The following is a 14,696-nucleotide window of genomic DNA, read 5'->3' as shown; positions in this document are numbered from 1 at the left end:
GGTGATGATGGTGTGCTGAGAATGCAGGGCCGGATATGTGTGCCTAATATAGATAGGCTTCGAGAGCTGATTCTTGAAGAGGCCCATAACTCGCAGTATTCCATCCATCCGGGTGCCGCGAAGATGTACCAGGATTTGAGGCAGCACTATTGGTGGAGGCGGATGAAGAAGGATATAGTTGGGTTTGTGGCTCGGTGTCTAAACTGTCAGCAGGTTAAGTATGAGCATCAGAGATCGGGTGGCTTGCTTCAGAGGATAGAGATCCCAGAGTGGAAGTGGGAGCGGATCACTATGGACTTTGTAGTTGGGCTTCCACAGACTTCGAGGAAGTTTGACGCTATTTGGGTTATTGTGGATCGGCTGACCAAGTCCGCGCACTTCATTCCAGTTGTTACTACTTACTCTTCAGAGCGGTTGGCTGAGATTTACATCCGAAAGGTCGTTCGCCTGCATGGTGTCCCAGTTTCCATCATTTCAGATAGGGGTACTCAGTTCACATCGCAGTTTTGGAGAACTGTGCAGCGAGAGTTGGGTACTCAGGTTGAGTTAAGCATAAATTTTCACCCTCAGATGGACGGGCAGTCCAAGTGCACTATTTAGATATTGGAGGACATGTTGCGTGCTTGTGTCATTGACTTTGGGGGTTCATGGGACCAGTTTCTGCCACTCGCGGAGTTTGCATATAACAACAGTTATCAGTGGAGTATTCAGATGGCTCCATACGAGGCTTTGTATGGGAGAAGGTGTAGATCTTTGATTGGATGGTTTGAGCAGGGTGAGGCTAGGCTCTTAGGTACAGACTTGGTTCAGGACGCATTAGATAAGGTGAAATTAATTCTGGAGCGGATTCGCACGGCGCTGTCCAGGCAGAAGAGCTACGCAGATAGGAAGGTTCGTGATGTGTCTTTTATGGTTGGGGAGAAGGTTTTGCTTAAGGTATCACTCGTGAAGGGTGTTATGAGGTTTGGGAAGAGGGGCAAGTTGAGCCCCCGGTTCATTAGGCCTTTTGAGGTGCTTCAGAGGATAGGAGATTTGGCTTATAAGCTTGCCTTACCACCCAGCTTGTCGATTGTGCATCCAGTATTTCATGTTTCCGTGCTCCGGAAGTATATTGGAGATCCGTCCCATGTTTTGGATTTCAGCACGGTTAAGTTGGAGGGTGATATGACTTATGATGTGGAGCTGGTGGCTATTTTGGATCGGCACGTTCGAAGGTTGAGGTAAAAGGATATAGCTTCAGTGAAGGTGCAATGGAGAGGTCAGCCTATGGAAGAGGCCACCTGGGAGACCGAGTGGGAGATGCGGAGTAGATATCCACGCCTATTCGAGACTCCAGGTATGTTTCTAGACCCGTTCGAGGACGAACGGATGTTTAAGAAGGGGAGGATGTAATGACTCGACCGGTCATTTCGAAAGTTATAGCCCCGTTTTCCCCATTTCTACTTCTTTTGTGTTATACAACTGTATTATGTTATATCGGGTTAGTTGGTTCGGGACCGGAGTGGTTTCAGAGTGAATTGAGACACTTAGTCTCAATTCAGCCGGAGTGTATCAGTCGAGTATTCAGATGGCTTTGTACAAGGCCTTATATGGGAGGAGGTGTAGATCTCCAGTTGGATAGTTTGAGCCGGGTGAGGCTAGGATCTTAGGTACGGACTTGGTCCAGGACGCATTAGATAAGGTGAAAGTGATTCAGGAGCGGCTTCGCACGGCGCAGTCCAGCAGAAGAGCTACGCGGATAGGAAGGTCCATGATGTGTCTTTTATGGTTGGGGAGAAGGTTTTGCTGAAGGTATCACCCGTGATGGGTGTTATGAGGTTTGGGAAGAGGGGCAAGTTGAGCCCCCGGTTCATTGGGCCTTTTGAGGTGCTTCAGAGAATATGGGAGCTGGCTTATAAGCTTGCCTTGCCACCCAACTTGTTGAGTGTGCATCCAGTGTTTCATGTTTCCATGCACCGGAAGTATATTGGAGATCCGTCCCATGTTTTGGATTTCAGCACGGTTCAGTTGGAGGGTAATATGACTTATGAGGTGGAGCCGGTGGCTATTTTGGATCGGCAGGTTCGAAGGTTGAGGTCAAAGGATATAGCTTCAGTGAAGGTGCAATGGAGAGGTCAGCCTGTGGAGGAGGCCACCTGGGAGACCGAGCGGGAGATGCGGAGCAGATATCCACTCCTATTCGAGACTCCAGGTATGTTTCTAGACCAGTTCGAGGACGAACGGATATTTAAGAGGGGGAGGATGTAACGACCCGGCCGGTCATTTTGAGAGTTATAGCCCCGTTTTCCCTATTTCTACTTCTTTTGTGTTATTCAGCTATATTATGTTATATCGGGTTAGTTGGTTCGGGACCGGAGTGGTTTCAGAGTGAATTGAGACACTTAGTCTCAATTCAGCCGGAGTGTATCAGTCGAGTATTCAGATGGCTTTGTACAAGGCCTTATATGGGAGGAGGTGTAGATCTCCAGTTGGATAGTTTGAGCCGGGTGAGGCTAGGATCTTAGGTACAGACTTGGTCCAGGACGCATTAGATAAGGTGAAAGTGATTCAGGAGCGGCTTCGCACGGCGCAGTCCTGCAGAAGAGCTACGCGGATAGGAAGGTCCATGATGTGTCTTTTATGGTTGGGGAGAAGGTTTTGCTGAAGGTATCACCCGTGATGGGTGTTATGAGGTTTGGGAAGAGGGGCAAGTTGAGCCCCCGGTTCATTGGGCCTTTTGAGGTGCTTCAGAGAATATGGGAGCTGGCTTATAAGCTTGCCTTGCCACCCAACTTGTCGAGTGTGCATCCAGTGTTTCATGTTTCCATGCACCGGAAGTATATTGGAGATCCGTCCCATGTTTTGGATTTCAGCACGGTTCAGTTGGAGGGTAATATGACTTATGAGGTGGAGCCGGTGGCTATTTTGGATCGGCAGGTTCGAAGGTTGAGGTCAAAGGATATAGCTTCAGTGAAGGTGCAATGGAGAGGTCACCTTGTGGAGGAGGCCACCTGGGAGACCGAGCGGGAGATGCGGAGCAGATATCCACTCCTATTCGAGACTCCAGGTATGTTTCTAGACCAGTTCGAGGACGAACGGATATTTAAGAGGGGGAGGATGTAACGACCCGGCCGGTCATTTTGAGAGTTATAGCCCCGTTTTCCCTATTTCTACTTCTTTTGTGTTATTCAGCTATATTATGTTATATCGGGTTAGTTGGTTCGGGATCGGAGTGGTTTCAGAGTGAATTGAGACACTTAGTCTCTTAAGTAGAAACTTAAGTTGGAAAAGTCAACCGGATGTTGAACTATGTGTAAACGATCTCGAATTTGAATTCTTATGGTTCCGTTAGCTCCGTTAGGTGATTTTGGACTTAGGAGTGCGTCCGAAATGTGATTTGGAGGTCCGTGATAGAGTTAGGCTTGAATTGGCGGAATTGGAAATTTGACGATTTCAGTCGGCAGTGGAAAATTTGATATCGGGGTCGGAATGGAATTACGGAAGTTGGAGTAGGTTCATAGTGTCATTTGTGACGTGTGTGCAAAATGTGAGGTTATTCGGACGTGGTTTGGTTGGTTTCGGCATCGGTTGCCGAATTTGGAAATTTAGAAGTTCTTATGCTTGAATCCGAGGGTAATTTGGTGTTTGGATGTTGTTTTTGGAGTGATTCGAAGGTTCGACTAAGTTTCTATGCTGATATATGATTTATTGGTATTTTTGGTTGAGGTCCCGAGGGCCTCGGGGTGATTCCGGGTGGTTAACGGATTTGTAGAAGTTAGACTTTGCAGCCGGAGCTGCTGCTTCTGCTATTTCCGCACATGCGGAAGAAAGGGTCGCAGATGCGAGGCCGCACATGCGCGTGGGAAGTGCGCAGGTGCGGGCGACGCTGGGCCAAAGCTGGGAACGCAGTTGTGAAGAATTGGCCGCATCTGCGAGCCTGCAGGTGCGAGGCCTTGAGCGCAGATGCGGAGATGAAGAGTTTGGGTTGGTTTCGCAGATGCGCAACTGGGACCGTAGATGCGAGTCCGCAGGTGCGAGGAAGGGGTCCGCAGATGCGGAATCTGTGGGATTAAGTGAGTTGCGCAGGTGCACACCGTTTTCCGCAGATGTGGAAGCGCAGGTGCGAGAAAATGGCCGCAAGTGCGAAAAACCTGGGCAGAATCCTTAAATAGAACCCTTCGCAAATTTTGGTCATTCTTAACAATTTCAACTCGGTTTTTGGAGCTTTTGGAGGGGTTTGAAGAGGGAATCAAGGGGATTTCGTTGAGGTAAGTTACTTGAGCCCTAATACTTGTATATATGGTGATTTTCCGTTGTTTAATCATGGTAATTAGTGAAAATGAGGGGTTAGGGCTTGGAAATTATGGAAAAGTAATTTAAGGATTTGAAGGACCAAACGGTGTCGGATTTTGATGAATTTGGTATGGTTAGACTCGTGAGTGAATGAGCTTTCTAGTTTTGTCAATTTTGTTGGATTTTGAGACGTGGGCCTGGGGACCGAATTTGTGCAAATTTCGGGTTTTGGTCTAAATTTGAAGGTTTTCTTGTGGAATTCATTCCATTAGTGTATATTGATGGTATTATACTGATTGTAAATAGATTTGGAGCATTTGGAGGCCGAGTCCAGAGGCAAGAGCATTGCGGGGTAGAGATTTGATCAGTTTGAGGTAAGTAACGATTGTAAATCTGGTCCTAAGGGTATGAAACCCCGGATTTCGTATCATTCTACTATTTGGAAGTGACACACATGCTAGGTGACGGGCCTGTGAGCGTGCACTGTTGGGGATTTGTGACTTGGTCCATCCCGTAGCAACTGTAAAGTGCATAATTTATTGAAACCATTTGATACTTATATGTCTGGGCCTTGCGCCAATGCTGTTTGGACCCTTAGGGGCTGTTTCTTACCATCCTCTCACTGTTTTTGATTAAAAATTCTATACTCAGTCATGTTTATACTTGTTTACCGCATAACTCAGTTTTATGACTCTATTTTGATGATATAAATGTTTTGGGCCGAATGCCGTTTTACTGAAATGCCCGAGTGGCTTGATTTGTGAGGATGAGTGTGGATCGGGGCTGCTCGCCGACAGCATACTTTATGACTGAGTGAGGTCTAGGGACTGATTTGTGAGGATGAGTGTGGATCGGGGTTGCCCGCCTGTAACATACTTTATTATTATTATCGCACGTGAGTTGTCCATGCAGATTATAGCGCTTGGGCTGAAGGAGTCCCTCCGGAGTCTGTACACACCCCCAGTAAGCGCAGGTACCTACTGAGTGCGAGTGCCGAGTGTTGAGTGACTGGGAGGCAAGAGTGATTGTGAGGTATGCCCGAATGTCAAGAGTGATTGTGAGGTATGCCCGAGTGGCACGAGTGACTGTGAGGTTTGCCCGAGGGGCTGTATATGAGTGATGTTTTGCCCGAGGGGCTGTTTATGATTTCATCATTTTTGCTCACCTTTGCATTGAGCCCTTGTTTGAAAAATTGTTGGAAAAATGTCTTTAAATGATTTTTTTTTTACTCGAACAGGGTTTAAACGAGATGTTTGATTCAAATACTGATTTTAAAAGCATGTGGTATTTTACTGAGATTTCTTGATATGAACGTTATATGCTTTATTGCTCATCACTACTGCTCAGTCTTTATTTATTTTTGTTACTTAATGAGTTGGCGTACTCACGTTACTCCCTGCACCTTGTGTGCAGATTCAGGTATAGTTGGACACGATAGCGGTTATTGAGTGTTCTAGCTGCAGATTTTCTTGGAGATATCAAGGTAGCTGTTTGGCAATCGCAGCCCCTACTCTTCTCCCTCTTATCTTCCTCTAGTTGTATTTAGCTATTTTTCAGGCTGAGTTAGCGTTGATATTGTTAGACAGATTGTAGCAGATGTTCATGACTAGTGACACCCCGATGTCGGGCTTTTCTTTTCCGCACTTCTATTTTTCTTTGATTTGAACTATTTTAATAGAGGTTTTATGTCAAATAACCTTGAAATTATCTTTAAAAATGAAATATCAGTTGTTTTGGAAATGAGTCTGCTTACCTAGTTCCACGATTGGCGCCATCACGACAGGGGTTAGTTTTGGGTCGTGACAATGTTGCTGCAGTCAGCATCGCAGAAATTAATAATTTGATTTCTCAAAATAATTATTTGAGTTTATATGTTAAAGTTTTGGGTGAACACATCAGTTTTCTTGATAAAAAACTTGATGAATTGACAGTTTTGATAAAAGAAATGAGTACTAGCAATAAGATAACTGATATTGCCTCTACGTCTGGAAGCAAATCAGAACCCCAAATTGTTCTTACTCATGTTCAAAGACCCCCTGAGATTCAGGATTTTAAATTCAAATCTTTAAATGATTTAGAAGAACTTCTTGATAAAAAGTTATCCGGTTTGAATATCAAACCTATTGATTTATCAAAATATTTTGCTGATAAAATAGATACTACTTTTGATTATAAAAATGAAGTCTGGTCAGAGTTTAATAAACGCAGAGGTTATCCCAAAAAGAATAGTTAGCATGCTGATAAACCCAGAATGCAAACTTATTATTACGATCGTCCTACTCCTCAAGATGTCTTAATAGAAGAACGAGATTGGAATCAGACTAATAGGTCTTACAGTAGTTTCGAGATTTATGAATGGAATCTTGATAGTTTGACTGATAGACAATTGACTATTCTTGTACATAGAATGCTTATGTATGCAACTATCTGTAAAAGTGTGAAAAATACAAATAGAACTATTTGCAAAATGATTATTGCAGGTTTTACTGGCCAACTCCGTGGCTGGTGGGATAATTATTTGACTGTTGAAGAAAAGGGAATGGTTATTAATGCAATAGCCAGTAACAAAGGAGTTGATAACTTAGGCATGGCTCTTGTGAAAAATAGAGAGGATGCTGTTTATACCCTTGTTCTTACTATTTTAGAGCATTTCAATAGTAGATTTACCAATCAACATGAGACAATTCGTACTCTACTTAATGGTCTTAGATGTAGGACCTTAGGTGAATTCAGTTGGTATAAAGATACCTTTATGAGTAGAGTTATGGAATTACCCGAGAATAAGTTCGACCATTGGAAAGCTAAGTTTATAGATGGCCTTCCCTCCTTATTTGCTGAAAGAGTTAGAAAACTCTAAGAGGTAGCTACGGTGAAATTCCGTACAAGGATTATACCTATGGTAAATTAATAGGAATATACACAGAGGAAGGGTTAAACCTGTGCAATGAGTTAAAATTGTCCAGACAGCTTAAGATGGATAAGCTTAAAGAGAAATCTCAATTAGGAAACTTTTGCACCCAGTTCGGATTACCCGATACTTCTACTCATAAGAAGAAGAAACACAAGTATCATAGATACCCTAACCCAGACAGTCCTTATAAGAAAAAGAGATCAAGATATAGATCCAAAGAAGAGCGTGATGCTAAGAAAGCCCATTGCAAGTCTACTAGATTTACGAAGAATAGATCTAAGCGAGATCTTGCTGATATTAAGTGTTATAAATGTGGAATATTTGGCCATATAGCTCCAAATTGTAAGCTTCAAAAGCTAAAAATCTTAGGACTAGACGATGAGTTACGTGATAAAGTTTATGGTTTGTTATACACTTCTGGATCAAAATCTGATTATTATTATTCTAAGTCAGAATCTGAGGTTGAAGTAGATTTACTTGATTTATTTGATAGTGATAAAAATATTGATAATACTTGTACAGCTTGCAGAGATAATACATGTACCTGTGATGATGATGAATTTTATAAATTGCAATCTCAGTACCAAGATTTGAACATGAAAACTATTACATCTGATAATGTAATAGAACTTTTAAAAGAAGTTACTGATGATAAACTTCGTAAAAAAATTATAAATTTGGCTGCAAATACTAGTTCAAGTTCTTCAAAACCTTTTGAAAACTCAAAAAAGGAATTTGAATATTCTACGCCTTATTCTTTGTTTGAGGTTAATAACCGTCTTTTAAATAAAAGTACAACTCTAGCAAGAAATTCTTCTTTTGATGATTTAAAAGTTGAAGTTGAAAACTTGAAAAGGGAGATCAAATCTCTTAAACAAAATCAAATGATTTGTGATCATATGATTACCCAGATTGAGAAAATCAATTCTCCAGTTGAGAAATCTGATAATAAAAACAAAGGTATTTCTAAAAATGATATTGAAGAAAACCCTATTAAGATTGATTCTCAACATGATATGTTTTTGGGAAAGATGCAAATTGTTACTGCTCATAGATGGTATATTAAATGTACTATTTTAATTGATAATAGTTTTTCTATTACAAATATTGCTATGATTGATAGTGGAGCTGATGTTAGCTGCATACAAGAAAGTTTAGTACCTACTAAATATTTTCAGAAAACTACTCATATGGTAAAGTCTGCTTCAGGACATGCTTTAGACATAGAGTATAAATTACCTAATACTGGTATTTGTCAGAATAAAGTCTGCATTCCTCACTTCTTTTTCTTGGTTAAAAATCAGTTATACCCTCCAATTATACTTGGAACACCTTTTATTAACGCTATTTATCCTTTTACTAGCATAGACTCAAAAGCTTTTACAGCTACTTATAAGGATAAAAAGATAATTTACATGTTTGTTACATATCCCGTAACTAGAGATATAAATGCTTTAATTGATATGAAGCAAAGACATATTGATTCGTTACAATTGAAATTGTTTAGTATGAATATATTTGATACTTTAAATTTCACTAAAGTGCAGGAAAAGATTAAATTGATTTCCGAAAATATTGCTATTGATATTTGTGCTGAGCATCCCAGTACTTTTTGGAATAGAAAAAAGTATATTGTCACTCTGCCATATAAAGATAATTTCTCTAAGGATGATATTCCTATTAAATCTTGACCTTGTCAGATGAACGTTGAATTGGTAGAATTCTGCAAAAAAGAGATTGATAATTTGTTACAAAAGGGTTTGATAAAACCCTCAAAATCTGCTTGGTCTTGCACAACTTATTATGTTAATAATGCTGCTGAAAAGGAACGTGGTATTCCTAGATTGGTTATTAATTATAAACCTTTAAATAAGTATTTAAAGTGGATAAGATATCTAATTCCCAATAAAAAAGATTTATTGTCAAGATTATATGATGCCAATATATTTTCAAATTTTGATTTAAAATCTGGATATTGGCAGATTTAAATATTTAAAGGGCATAATTATAGAACTGCTTTTAATGTTCTATTTGGGCAATATGAATGGAATGTTATGCCTTTTGGTTTAAAGAATGCCCCTTCTGAATTTCAAAAAATCATGAATGATATATTTAATCCATATCTGGATTTTATCATTGTTTATATTGATGACATTTTTATATTCTCCAAAACATTTGAAATGCATATTAAGCATTTAGATATTTTTAAAAGAATTGTTAAACAAAATGGTTTGGTTATTTCAAAACAAAAAATGAGGTTATTCCAAACTAATATTCGATTTTTATGACATTATATTTGTCAAGAAAAAATAACTCCGATTCAAAGATCTATTGATTTTGCTTCAAAATTTCCTGATATTATTACTGATAGAACTCAGTTACAAAGGTTTTTGGGAAGTTTAAATTATATATCACCTTTTTATAAAGACTTGTCTCGTGATTTAGCTCCCTTATATGATAGGCTAAAAAGGATTATAAAAACCCTTGGACTGATAGTCATACTATTTTAGTTAAAAATATTAAGCAACGTGTTAAATATTTACCTTGTTTAACCCTTGCTAATCCTGCATGGCCAAAGATTGTCGAGACAGATGCGTCTAATATTGGTTATGGAGAAATTTTGAAACAAATAAATCCAAATAATAATCATGAATACTTGATTAGATTTCACTCTGGTAAATGGTCTGAAGCCTAGAGAAAATACGCTACTGTGGCTCATGAAATGTTAACTATAGTTAAATGTGTTTTAAAATTTCAAGATGATTTATATAATCAAAAGTTTTTGATAAAAACTGACGCTCAATCTGTTAAATATATGTTTAACAAAGAATTTAAACACGATGCCTCAAAATTGATATTTGCAAGATGGCAAGCTCAGTTAGCCCCCTTTGATTTCAAAATTCAATACAAAAAGGGAATTGATAACTCTCTCCCAGATTTCTTATCTCGTGAATATTTGCAGGTGTAACGACCCGATCGGTTGTTTTCGAGAGTTATAGCCCCTTTTCCCCATTTCTACTTCTTTTGTGTTATTCAGCTGTATTATGTTATATCGGGTTAGTTGGTTCGGAACTGGAGTGGTTTCAGAGTGAATTGAGATACTTAGTCTCTTAAGTAGAAACTTAAGTTGGAAAAGTCAACCGGATATTGACCTATGTGTAAACAATCTCGGATTTGAATTTTGATGGTTCCATTAGCTCCATTAGGTGATGTTGGACTTAGGAGTGCATTCGGAATGTGATTTGGAGGTCCGTGGTAGAATTAGGCTGGAATTGGCGAAATTGGAAATTTGACGATTTCAGTCGGCAGTGGAAAATTTGATATCGGGGTCGGAATGGAATTCCGGAAGTTGGAGTAGGTTCGTAGTGTCATTTGTGATATGTGTGCAAAATTTGAGGTCATTCGGACGTGATTTGGTTGGTTTTGGCATCGGTTGCCGAATTTGAAAATTTAGAAGTTCTTAGGCTTGAATACGACGGTAATTTAATGATTTGATGTTGTTTTGAGTGATTCGATGGTTCGACTAAGTTGGTATGTCGATATATGATTTGTTGGTATTTTTGGTTGAGGTCCCAAGGGCCTCGGGGTAATTCCGGGTGGTTAACGGATTTGTTGAAGTTGGAAATTTGCAGTTGGAGCTGCTGCTGCTGCTTCTGCTATTTCCGCACCTGCGGAAGAAAGGGTCACAGGTGCGAGGCTGCTGGTGCGTGTGGGGAGTGCGCAGGTACGGGAGACGCTGGGCCAAGATTGGCAACATAGGTGCGAAGAATTGGCCGCATCTGCGAGCCCGCAGGTGCGAGGCCTTGAGCGCAGATGCGGAGATGAGGCATTTGGACTGGTTTCGTAGATGCGCACCTAGGACCGTAGATGCCACTCAGCTGGTGCGTGGAAGTGGTCCGCAGATGCCGAATCTGTGTGATTAAGTGACTTGCGCAGGTGCGCACCGGTGTCCGTAGATGCGGAAGCGCAGGTACGAGAAAATGGCCGCAGGTGCGAAAAACCTAGGCAGAAACCATAAATAGAACCCTTCGCGAATTTTGGTCATTCTTCACAATTTCAACTCGGTTTTTGGAGCTTTTGGGAGAGGTTTGAAGAGGGAATCAAGGGAATTTCGTTGAGGTAAGTTACTTGAGACCTAATACTTGTATATATGGTGATTTCCCGTTGTTTTAATCATGGTAATTTATGGAAATGAGGAGTTAGGGCTTGGAATTTTTGGAGAGTAATTTAAGGATTTGAAGGACCAAACGATGTCGGATTTTGATGAATTTGGTATGGTTAGACTCGTGAGTGAATGAGCTTTCTAGTGTTGTAAATTTTGGCAAATTTTGAGACGTGGGCCCGGGGGTCGGGTTTGAGCCAATTTTGGGTTTTGGTCTAATTTTGAAGCTTTCTTGTGCAATTCATTCCATTAGCGTATATTGATGGTATTATACTGATTGTGAATAGATTTGGAGCATTTGGAGGCCGAGTCCAGAGGCAAGATCATTGCGGGATAGAGATTTGACCGGTTTGAGGTAAGTAACGATTATAAATCTAGTCCTGAGGGTATGAAACCCCGGATTTCGTATCATTCTAGTATTTTGAAGTGACGCACATGCTAGGTGACGGGCGTGTGGGTGTGCACTGTTGGGGATTTGTGACTTGGTTCGTCCCGTAGTAACTGTAAAGTTGCATACTTTGTTGAAACCATTGATACTTATATGTTTTAGAAAGATTTTTTGTAAATTGAGCTGAATGCCATGTTTGGGCCTTGCGCCAATGCTGTTTGGACCCTTAGGGGATGTTTCTTACCATCCTTTCACTGTTTTTGATTGAAAATCTATACTCAGTCATGTTTATACTTGTTTACCGCATAACTCAGTTTTATGACTCTATTTTGATGCATATAAATGTTTTGGGCCGAATGCCCTGTTTTACTGAAATGCCCGAGTGGCCTGATTTGTGAGGATGAGTGTGGATCGGGGCTGCCAGCCTGCAGCATACTTTATGACTGATGAGGCTGAGGGCCTGATTTGTGAGGATGAGTGTGGATCGGGGCTGCCCGCCTGCAGCATACTTTATTATTATCGCACGTGAGTTGTCCGTGTAGATTATAGGGCTTGGGCTGAAGGAGCCCCTCCGGAGTCAGTACACACCCCCAGTGAGCGCAGGTACCTACTAAGTGCGAGTACCGAGTGACGAGTGATGAGTGCTAAGTGACTCAGAGGCATGAGTGATTGTGAGGTATGCCCGAGTGGCATGAGTGATTGTGAGGTATGCCCGAGTGGCAAGAGTGATTGTGAGGTATGCCCGAGTGGCACGAGTGACTGTGAGGTTTGCCCGAGGGGCTGTATATGAGTGATGTTTTGCCCGAGGGGTTGTTTATGATTTCATCATTTTTGCTCACCTTTGCATTGAGCCTTTGTTGGAAAAACTGTTGGAAAAATATCTTTAAATGATTTTTTTTAGGGAAGTGGGTTTAAACGAGATGTTTGATTCAAATCCTAATTTTAAAAGCATGTAGTATTTTACTGAGATTTCCTGATGAACGTTATATGCTTTATTGCTCATCACTACTGCTCAGTCTTTATTTATTGTTGTTACTTACTGAGTTGGCGTACTCACATTACTCCCTGCACCTTGTGTGCAGATTCAGGTATAGCTGGACACGGTAGCGGTTACTGAGTGTTCTGGTTGCCGATTTTCTTAGAGATAGCAAGGTAGTTGTTTGGCGATCGGAGCCCTGCTCTTCTCCCTCTTATCTTTCTCTAGTTGCATTTAGCTATTTTCCGGTCTGAGTTAGCCTTGATATTGTTAGACAGATTGTAGTATATGCTCATGACTAGTGACACCCCGATGTCGGGCTTTTCTTTTCCGCACTTCTTTTTTTCTTTGATATGAACTCTTTAAATGGAAGTTTTATGTTAAATAACCTTGAAATTATCTTTAAAATAAAAAATATCGGTTTGTTTTGGAAATGAGTCGGCTTGCCTAGTTCCACGATAGGCGCCATCACGACAAGGGTTAGTTTGGGTCGTGACAGTAGGATGGAAACCCCATGGGGCAGAGGTAGAGGTAGGGGAAGGGGAAGATCATCCCCACATTCCCAAGGGAAAACATCCCCTTCAGGATCGTCATACGGATCCACATCAAACTCTCCAGTTATACAAATGGGAAGAAGGAGCTTGATTAATGAGAATATATATCTCAGAGGAGAATCCTCAATTGGACCATCTGTTCACCTGGAAGATATTCCATAAGATAGTCCATTATACGCATACTTGCAGGCATATTTGACTGCTCAAAAGCAAAGTGATACTTTTGCTTCAATTACAAAAGAGGACAATGATGATATCAAGTCCTATGAGAAATTGCTTAAAAAAGAACTGATATTTCTTTTAGAAAATACGGATATTCCGAGGAAAGAAGAACCATGGAAGATATTCCAAAGGTATTTGATAAATGGATTATATTATCCGGGTGAGTCATACAAAACCCGTTCTTATTATGAGAACATTCTCACCAGTACAGGCAGTGCTGAATTTCAGCACTTTTCTGGTTATAGCACAGACGAGAATGTTTTTAACTTCTCGAAAATCATTATCAAACAGATTATATCTGTTGAAGATTGGGGTATATATACAATGAAAGAAAGGCAGATAAGCCTTAATAAATCCCGTATGAATTTTACCTATTGGGATTATATCCAGGCCTTTGATAAAGTGCTCTACTACAATAATGATAGACATAAGCACACTTGGTTTATAAAAGTATGTGCAAAGATATTTGCAGAACTTATTCCTAATTGGTTTCTAAACTGGTGGTCATACCACGGTCTGACAGTGAAGATATTACCTGATCCATTTCTTATGTTATACAAAGAATAGACAAAAGTTTCACCAATGATAAACGAGTTATACCACACAGATCATATCTGTTACTTAGAAAAGATTGACCAGATATATTTCTTTTTAGAATTCTCTATTCCTTGGATTCATAAATGGACTCCAGAGGTAGGATTCACTGAGGAACAGATTCCTTGTTTATACAGAACTTTTTCTAATAATTTCTGGGATAAACTGATGAAAAATGATCTCAAAACAAAGACGTTATACGGTCAAGAACTCTTGGATTCCATTAAAACAAAATTCCAAGAATATTCCAGCAACCCTCAGAAAGAGAAAATTGACATAGCTCAGTTCGGCACATTGCCAGAAAGATCTCCTTTCAAGAAGGGGATAAAGAAGAAATGATTAATGACTATTTGGAAGAAGTAAAAAGAAATTTGCTTCGTTCTATCAATCAATATGAGAAATCAGACACTTCAATGCAAAGTGAGACCAGCAACGATGATATCGCAGATGACTCTCAACCTATTGAATCAGAGAAGATATTATTTGATGAAGCCTTACAAGATGCGGAAGAATTCCTCCACAAAATGAAAGAATTAGCGAAACGACCAGCACAGTGAATCCGCCGGACCCCACAGCACAGTGAAGTCGATAGACCCCACTCAACAGTAGATAGACTG

General features: G+C 40.4%; 1 pseudogene; it reads left to right on the top strand.

Moving 5' to 3' along the window:
- Window positions 1-711: 711 nt before the first annotated feature.
- Window positions 712-14,418, top strand: LOC108948682 (uncharacterized; annotated as a pseudogene).
- The last annotated feature ends 278 nt before the right edge of the window (window positions 14,419-14,696 follow it).

This window comes from Nicotiana tomentosiformis, chromosome 3, assembly GCF_000390325.3.
Source record: "Nicotiana tomentosiformis chromosome 3, ASM39032v3, whole genome shotgun sequence".
NCBI lineage: Eukaryota > Viridiplantae > Streptophyta > Magnoliopsida > Solanales > Solanaceae > Nicotiana > Nicotiana tomentosiformis.
The sequence above is the reverse complement of the archived record's forward strand: the minus strand, read 5'-3'. Positions and strand labels throughout refer to the sequence as shown.